The sequence below is a fragment of the Apaloderma vittatum genome, unplaced genomic scaffold (genome assembly GCF_000703405.1).
Source record: "Apaloderma vittatum isolate BGI_N311 unplaced genomic scaffold, ASM70340v1 scaffold9814, whole genome shotgun sequence".
In the NCBI taxonomy this organism is placed as follows: domain Eukaryota; kingdom Metazoa; phylum Chordata; class Aves; order Trogoniformes; family Trogonidae; genus Apaloderma; species Apaloderma vittatum.
This window is the reverse complement of record NW_009710984.1, coordinates 67,755-77,588: the sequence shown is the minus strand read 5'-3', so window position 1 is coordinate 77,588 and position 9,834 is coordinate 67,755.

Below are 9,834 nucleotides of genomic sequence, written 5' to 3'. Positions count from 1 at the left end.
ACCCTCTGTAAGGTATGTTAACCCATCTGGTTAAGTCTATACTCTGCCTTAGCTTCCTGAAAAGGGGATTTTCACAAAGAAAGAATGTAAAACACAAAGAATCCAAGCCAAATGAAGCACTTGGGATAAAAAGTAAAACGGACTTTTTCATCTAAAGAGAAGAAACAGCAGATTACAGTGTTCTGGTGGTGTCAGAGGTAAGAAGTAAGAAGAAATAATATCCTGTTACATAAAAATGCCACAAAGGAATAAAAATTCCTGTATTTGCATGGAAAAGACAGCAAAAAATCTGAATGGTACAGCCCAGTTCTTTACATTTTATCTTCATTTGCATTTGTGCTGATTGGTTTGACCTTGTTCAATTCACACCCTCTACATAAGACTAAATGTATAAAGGCAGGAGTAGAATTAATCAACGTCCTTATAGTAAATAAACATAAAAAACTCAGTAAGACATACAAGATTAGCTTCATCCATATGATAATGAGGTAGAGTAGGGGTATCTTGGGCCAAGTCCTGTTGAACCCAACAGATTTCAGGATTCTTGTTTTAACTAAAGCACAGAAAAAAATCATAGCACTGCTGTGAAATGCTGGAGATCTTACCAAGCCATTAGATGGAGTTCTGCTCTGAGAAAATGTTGACAAAAAGTGATGCTTCACACGTTCACATTTCGGAATTCCACCTGCCCAGAAAATGTTCACCTGTTTAGGAAACCATGTACAACATCAGGGTATAAAAAAAGCAGAGGGACACTGAGTCTGTAGAGCTTCAAGCCGACTCAGCGAAAGCATTTGAACTGTGTACGTTAAAACGTTGGAACTAAATATTCTCTCTAACTTCTTTTGACAGAGTCAATTATATTTGCAATCCTGAAGTCTCTCTACCTCTTGTAATTACTATACTTAACCTTAAACTCATTAATCATTCTTTTTCTTGAAGTCTTGGAAGTCAGTCTAGTTTACAATTTGCAGGGGAAGCTGATAATATTTCCCTATACGTAGAAACCTGCAGCAAATAAATGGATTATCTTATGGCAGTAACACAGAAGCTTGTTAAACGTTCTTCCCCTCAGAACTGCTTCTCAGTCCTTTTCCAATTCCCACATCCATTTGGAAACTGGAAAAATGTGAAACAAAAAAAAGTTTTATATATTTAACTCCCAATATGTGATATATCAGTACAGTCCTTCCTCTAGCCTAGTCCTAGAGATTTGACTGTTGTCAGTTTTTTTAAGTCCTTCTTGATCCACTTCTGTACCTACCTCACCAAAAATCAGCCTGTATGCTTCCTTTCCAGGGCAATGAGACTGGCTGCATTTGAAATATCATACACTTTTATTAGTAGATTTTATGTACTGGGGAGAATTTATTCCAGCTTTTTTGTCTAATCCTGACAGACCGGAACAAATGTCTTATGGGATAACACTAAGTTGTATCTTACAGCTTCAGGATGGCAAGATCATTAATGACATCTCTTAATAGAAGCACTTATATATTAATAATGTATACATTAATTACATGGCTATTATATAAAGTGCCTATAGAGTCTATGTACATGAATAGTATCCATGTAGTAAATCACAAAGCTATATGTCAACTATAATTATCCATATATTTTTAACTTTCTTTTTTCCTGTTCCACTGGACAACCTCACACTCCAGCACCCTGGAAAACTTAATCTTCCTTTCTTTTCTCATAACTGTTCCCTCCTTTTCCCACCAAACCTGGAGTTCCCTTCCAAAATTACAACAGACTAAATATCAAAATAGACTTATCTGGTTAAAGCTCAGCTCCTCTTTATAGTTTTCTACATCTAGAAAATCATTCAGAATGTGATAACTGACATCTTAGTAAGATTTTAGACCCTCAGATTTTCAGATGGGGAAAATATAATTTTAAGTCCTCAAAGCCCATATTCTCAAGACTTTTTTTAGAGCTACTTGTCACCTTATCATGACAAATTTTTAACACAAAGTGGTTATTTCTGAGTTTCTCCACAGAAAACAGATTATAAGATTACAATATTAAAAAGCTTCAAAAGCTCCATTTTTTTGCAGGTAGAAAGTTTCTTCCTCACTATTTTCATTCTCTCTATTTCCACAGCCACAGCTACAAAAGGTTTGGTTTCCTTAGACAACCTGGGCCCAGAGAAAGCCATGACAAGAGACAGCCAAGATAATTCTCACTGTTTCAACAAAAGAGAGCAAAAAAACAGCTTGAGATACTTTCAACCACATTAACTCAGCTTCTAGAAGTAGCTTAGGCAAGATAGGAACCGTCAACTTCTATCCTACAAATATCTGAAACCACTGATAACTTTTCTTGAAAGAAATGGTTTGAATACGTATGTTTGTGCACAGATATCAGTTAACACATCTGTGCTGCTTCTCTAAGACACTCTACCTTGATCTCACTCTCAAATCTTTTGCCAGAACTTGAGACTCTCCATCACAGTCATTAACATCATGAGCAGACAAATCATGAAGTCTATGCCATTATTGAAAAATTTCTGAAGGTTCAAATAGCTTTCTTTATTTTTATTTTTTTTTTCAGCATACGAGGCTCAGAAAACATAAAAGATACTTGGGAATGGTGCTATAAAAGCCTTTTTTATTTTCAGGGGAGGAGCTGTAAAATATACTTCTGCCTTCACAAATACCAAGTATCCTGGCATGGGAACACATCTTCACATCCATGTCAATAAAAACATTAGACCACACTTCTCCATGATATATTCCATAACTATGGCATAGCAACAACTGCATTCAGCAAAGAGTGGATTAAAAGGTTCAGCTTTAAATCCAAATTTCATCTTTAAAGAACAAAAATAAAGAAAAATATTGGAAAGTTTGATAGCTGTTGCATTTTGAAGTGAAAGTCTCTTAAAGCAGTGTCATGCAAAAAAAAAAAAAAAGAAGCTACTACAATACCTGTATAAACACTAAAAGCCTGAGACACTGGACTGGCTTCCTTTTCTTGGCATCCTTTTTCGCCATGTATATAAGCCCCTCTGGATCCTCTCCTTCAGCAATAATGTTGCTTTTTATTTACTGATTCCTATCTTATCACTACAGAGGTGAATTTTTTTAACATGGTGACTTTTTCTTTAATACAGCTGGCCGAACAGTCCAGATGGACTTTTTCTTGGCAAATTCATATAGTGCGTAAATCCATAGGTGTGAGTTTCTTACACCTCTAGACAGAAAGGGGATGCTGGGTGCACAGTCCAGCAGAAGCTGAACCCATCTGATGTCTCAGAATTAAAGGTCTCCGAACAAGTCATTCTAAGCTAATTTTTACTTTTCAGGAGTTATAATTTACAGCTTGCAGTTGCCAATTTGCAGCAAGGCTGAGAGCTATAATCTTCTTTATTTGTGCTTAATGGTCTCAGGTTTCTTTCTTTGCTCTGCTGGATATAGCCATATGTGACACTGTCCCCTTAATGTATGGAACTGCTGTCTGCCCCATTTAGAGCTTGTAAGAATTCAGCTCACACTTGAAATGATATTTTAGACTGATACCATTTTGGGACAATGAGTCAGCAGGTCACACTTCTATGGCTAGATCCTCTTACATAAATTTTCAGAAATACTGACTTCCCATTACAGTTTATGCCCAGGGTCATCCCCAACTAACACAAATCAGCTAAATAAACCTGCCTTTTATCTTCCATTAAATATTACTAACTGAAGATGCCACATACCCAGTATTTCCAGAGCTTTTCCTATTATTTTACATGAGAGATTTGGGTCTCTTGCTGTCTGTGTCTGTCATAACCATTTCAACAAAATTCAAACCATTTTGTCATAAGAAATCTCTGTGTGGATCCGCACCTGCTTTCCGAGAGTCAGATGCACTGCTCTGCTGATGCAATTGATATAAATGCATGAAGTCACCTAAGGTTTTAAGCAAGAGCCCAAGTCTGATGAAATTAGGATATGTAGTGCTTAATGTTATCTGTCGAGGATGGAACTTAGAGCATTATGGAACAGGTTATTGATAAAGTTAGAAGCAATATAAGAAGGGAAAGACATTCATTAGTGCGGTTTTCTCTCCCTCCTTATTTTGGGGGGTTTTAACTTCTGAGTCCTGCTTTAATCTTGTATGGTACTAAAGAGCCTTAGCTTGCTATATGCAAAAATGCCACAAAGAGAGAAAACATCATAGCAAAATGTTAGATGTTGACAGGGATATAAAATGGGCATATTACTCACTAATTGGTCTTTTTTTTTTTTTCTTGGTTATTTTGCATTTGCTTCTTTTCTGAAAGACATGCATTTCCCAGTTAAGTGCAAATGTAGCTCCAACCCCAAGGTCAGCAGCTTAGTAATCATGTGTAAGTCGACAATAGCTCTTTCTAAAGGGTGTGTTTGTTAGCAAGGAAAACATATCCTAGATGCAAAGGATGCCAGGTTCATATTTACAGATTTAGTGGAAAAGCATCCAAACTACTTAAGCCAGTTATGCTCCATCCTTTTTAGTTCAATCACAGCACCCAAACAAAATGCAGGGTACAGAACACTGCTTTGTGCCACCAGAAACTTATGCCTTCGTTTCAAGTAATACTCACTTCCAGGAGATACCAAGTCACCAGGAGCCAAAGGTTTGTCCATCTCAGGATAGACCAACATCAATGTCCTCTGAAGCTCTGACAGTTTCTGTATTAGGAACTGCCTGATTTGGAGAGTTCAACTCCATCATCATAGTCTAGAATTGCTGTTGACCATTCCTTCCATGAATTTGTCTAGGCAATTTTTCTTAAGTTTTCTTAAGACTTGCGTCACCCAAAGCAGCTTCCATCAATAAATTTCACAAATTAATGATTGTGCTGTGTGACAAAGCATTTCCTTAATGTTCTCTAAATGCCTCAACTGCTTTTTTTTTTTCTATTGCGTCCACAAAAAATTCTTATGTGTCTCAGTCAATTTTGATTCGCTCTTCTTCTCCAAACTATTCATGATGTTATCAACCTCGATCTCATTTCTTCCACCCTATCCCAAGTTGAATCCTTTGAAGTATCTGCTAATACACAAGCCATTTGCTTATTCCTATGACAACTCCCAGTATCTTTCTAGGTCTCCCATAAGCTTAGATGTGGTGATCAGAACCGCAGAAATGGTTAGTGGGGCAAGAGAAGGTTGCATGATGTGTAAAGCTATTTTCCTCTCATTTAGACAGCATAAAGCATTGATAAGCCAAATTGTGGTTTGAGGACTGGTTTTGCCACAGTCAAGCTACGTCACTCCCCCAAGGCTAGATCATAAACACAGAAAGTCCTCAGTTTAATGGATTGCATAGTTCCAGGAATTGACCTTTCCTTACGGAGCAGTGCTTTTGCGGCCATTAAGGCTAGATTCACAAAGAAACTTTACAGACTATGAAGTAGAGCATTAGTGCCTAAAAGATAACTTGCAACTGAGCAGAATATTCTCTGACGCATTAGGAAGAATGAGACACCAAAAACCAAATTCGTGAAAGCTTGAATGCAGACCAGGTACATGCATGCACTGCCTAAAACTGATAGTTCCTTTCTGGGTGTAGGCATCTATTCTGGGCTCCAAGGAAACGTTTGGCTGCCTCAGCTCCTATGAACTCCCTCCTGCTGTGCCATGCTGAAACTCTAAAATAATAATACAAAAGTATTCACTTTATTTCTCTGTAGATGCAGACCTAGGTCTTCACTCATTTTGTCTCTTCCTCATTTCATTCCTGCGGGAAGCAGAGAAGCCCTGGTTCTCCTGACCAGCTTTTGAAAAATTTGTGGAGGTCCTGAATACTTATGGCTGGGCTCACAGAGTCGTGTAATATGGAGCAGAGCAGGGGCTGAAATTCCTTTGCAAGTCAAGACTTTGTGGCCAAATCCACAATGTACCTGAAATTTGCTAGCTCCAAGAATGGCTGGAAGCTTAGTACACTCCTTTAGACTTGTGCACATGAGAAGGCAGCCTGACCCTACAAATTCCAGTCACCTTTGCAGAGACCAGTGCTGAGCCACTTGTAGCATGGACTCCACCATGAGCAGTCCAGCATTGGTCAAAAAAATCACTGAAAGTATTAAAGGGATTCATAGAGCTCCAGCAGAGAGCTTTATACAAAAATTGCACGAGTGAACTACATCAGTAGAATTCAGAAGACATACGCTTTTTATTTAATTTCATCTTTTATTATTGGTTTCATGCTATGCCCCAGGTCTAGATCACTTATAAATCTTTCTGAATAATGTAACAAGTAAAAATGTCCTGTGCATATACCACACTAGATAGGCATACACATTACTAAGACCAGGCCACAGACTCTCTTACCATAAAGCTACTTAGCTGACTTCAAGGAAACCAAGCTGATTTACACCAACCCACAGTCTGACCCGTTATCCTATGAGGTGTTCTCTTCTTTTATTTGTTTGTTTCTTTTTTAATACAGTAGGACAATAAAGTCACTACATTTATAGCCCAGAACACTCTCTGCATATTCCAGTATCTTGTTTGCTCTTTTAACAGCCACCAAACACTGTGCAGATGGTTCCACTAAATTATCAACAATCACTCCAAAGTCAGTTCTGATAGTCCTTGTCCTTCCACCAGGGCCAAACACATCCCTGGTGCTGCTCTGTTAGCCTAACACACTTGGCCCACCGACCACAAAGTGCTCTGCCTCCAATTACCTTCTCTCTCTTGCTCTTATCTCAGTTTACTGACTCCGTACTTATCTTAGTCCCTTCCTTATCTAAAACACTGCAATCTTCCAGGTCCCCTAATGCAGTTCGTGGTTTGACTCCTGCTGTCCTCATCTAATATTATTGGCCCTTTCTGTGCTTTACTTTCTCTCTTCCTTTTCCTGAAGCACTCCCACAAGCACTGGGGTCTTAAAAAATCACTGCTGTTTACAGAGTTTATTACTTTCCATCATTTCTTATGATTCTCCTGCAGCATGTCTTTCAAATAATTATCTCTGTGATTTACTGTATCGGTCATATAACCTCCTCCTTCCTGTGCTCATCAGGTCTGGATTAGCTAGCTGGTAGGGCCAGATTGCCCCCGACATTTTCCCATCTCTGTGACACACAGAGGCATGCTGGCATCACGCTCTCTCTCTGTATTTCGATGTGTACGCAGAGCTCCTGGCCAGGTCTTCCAGGGTAGGCTCAACCTAGCCGGTTGGGCAGAAGCCTTAACCACGCATTTCAGCAAACATCTCAAAGCTCTGAGGAGCTGGCTTCTCTGCAAAAACACCTCCTTCTGCCTCTATTTAGGTCGTGTAGCCATATGCCACTCCCCATGCAAGGCTTTGACTGAAAGCCACCTTAGAGAGCCCTTTGCCGTACATATAAACCACTCTGTACCTGAGCTTCTCTAAAGTGCCGCTGTACTAATGAGCACACTGTTCACTAAAATATCATGGGTGAGTGAAGAAATGGTTTAAACTATGCACAGATAGATCAGCTGGATCTTGTCACGGGTCGGGGGGGAAGCCACAAGTGAAATCTCCCCTATTCTTTCCTTTTTATGGCAGCAGCAATGAAATTGCCATGGCGTGTACCCTGCATTACAAGCAAAAACACTATTTTGGACCCCAAGTATCCACCTGGTTACCTGGAGTCTGGAAAAAGATATATACAGACATCTATGATTTATGATTTTTTTTCTGAAACAAAATGAATCACAGCTACTCATAACCTAACGACAACCAAAAAAACAACCAATGGCTGTAATTATCTCTCTACCACGCAACTAAAAAGCATGAACACGGACAGAAACATCCACAGAGCTTTGCAAGAGCAAAGACACAGAATTATGGTTTAACAGATCCAAGTGCTTGATTGTGACCTTGCCTCAGGGGTATCTTCCTGTAACCCCTACTAACAGCAGGTGATTCATTAAAAAAAAAAAAAAAAAAGCTTCAGGGTATGCTATGTATTTTTGAGGTCAGTCCAATGAAAGTATGTAATAAGGAAATAGTGCGGTAGTGTTGAAGACATGATACATTGCTAAGGTAAGTAACACTACAGTTTTGGTATGGATAACTTCTTGCAGTTTATTTAACCCTTCTCTTAGTGATGTTGTGCCATTTTCACACAAAACCAGTTCTTTGGGAATGTCAGTGAGGCATTTTCAGACTATTACATAAGAAGATGACACCGGTATTTCCTTCCCACAGAAATTAAAATTGGTGTTCAACTGGGAAAACCAATACTTCAACCTCCTGAAGTAAAAGAAGAAGTTTACCCACCTACACAGTCATGAAAGCTGGCTGGTAAGGTACAGCGCTTTGCTGATGCATTTATGATTCTCAGGGATCTGACATCCTCTGAGTAATCTCGTTTTAAGATGCTACAGCCCCTAGCTTTCCATCCCCCTGCTCTGCCAGAGACTAACACTCCTGTAGCAGAAGCAACAGAAGACGGTGCGCTGTAGTTCCCTCTTCTGTAAGAGAACAAAGAGGGCAGGGCTCAGTTACGCACTGCAGAAGCTCCAGTTCTCAGCCTGGTATCTTGGCAAAACGCAGGGGACTTTGAACTGGAGTTTCTGAGGCACAGACACTTGCTCCCAGCTGCTACCTCCTCTCCAAGCAGAGTAGCCTCCGACAACAATAAAACCAGCAAAAGACAAAAAACCTACACACAGAACAACAAAAAACCCCAAGCTATCAGTAAAGAGAACTGAGAAAATAATCTCCTAGGGTCTTACATCTAGATCCAAGTTGGGTATTTCAGAGTGACGATAACAGAGTGTAAGATAACATATTAATTAAGACTTCTAAAATATCTTTGAAGGAGATTATTTGGAAAAGTCCTCAGTGCTATTAATGTGAGCACTGAACAGGGCTGCTCATGGGTGCTATCACCTGTATTACTGAAGCTAATGCTCTTCAGAGTAGAAAGTACAGCCATTAACAATTCAAAGACTTCCTTACACCTTTTACATACATAGTTCTATTTCCTGCTGTTAAAGAAAAAACCCACCAAAATCAAAAACACCAAACAAAAACCCATAAACAAAGCAGAAATGATGATATTGTCCTGTGCAGATGGACTTGGAGCCCAAACCTGTGAGATGTCAAGGACAACAAAACTCCATGCACTAACCCCTGGGAAACAGTCCCAAGTACCAGTGAATCTCAAGAAGATTCTGAGCGGGCAGCTCTTCGCAGGGAATTACTCGAGAAAATGATCCTTAATGTTCTTGTATCCCAATTTCCCCTGGTTACTAGAGCAGCCAACTGTAAGTAAAGCAGGAAGATTTGGTTTGACAAGCATATGAAACTCCTGCTCTCGGAGAATAAAATGTTAAGACTCGCTCTGCAGTTGGTGCTTTTGTGACCTTGGAGAAAAAAGACTTAGCCTCTCTGTCACAGAAAGTCCCATCCCTAAAGCAAAATCAGCGCGTTGCCCTAAACCTGTAACCTCAAATGGATTCAGAGGGGGATCTGCCAAGTTCTTATCTAATTTCACCTCCTTTCAGCTATCGGTGCGACTCAATTGTCACGGTGGACGAACCTGAAGTACCTACAGCCATACCACGGTGTGCGGGTCTTGCAGTGATGCCTCCTGGATTTGGTTCACAGAAGCACTACCCTGGGCTGCCCTCTGCTATAAGTAGCCAAAAGATGCACAAACAAGCTCAAGCTAACTCCATCACAGCTTCTCCAAAAAACAAATAAAAAAAGAGAGACAAAGCCTGCATTTTCTCCCTACTTGTAGCACGGCTTGAAAACAACACCCAAAAGACCCCAACCAGCCAAATGAAAACCCAGCACACCCAACCCAGCCCCAAACACTGCACATTCAAATTCAGTACGGGCATTAAAATGCCCGGGGAAAATGTGTAAGTGTTC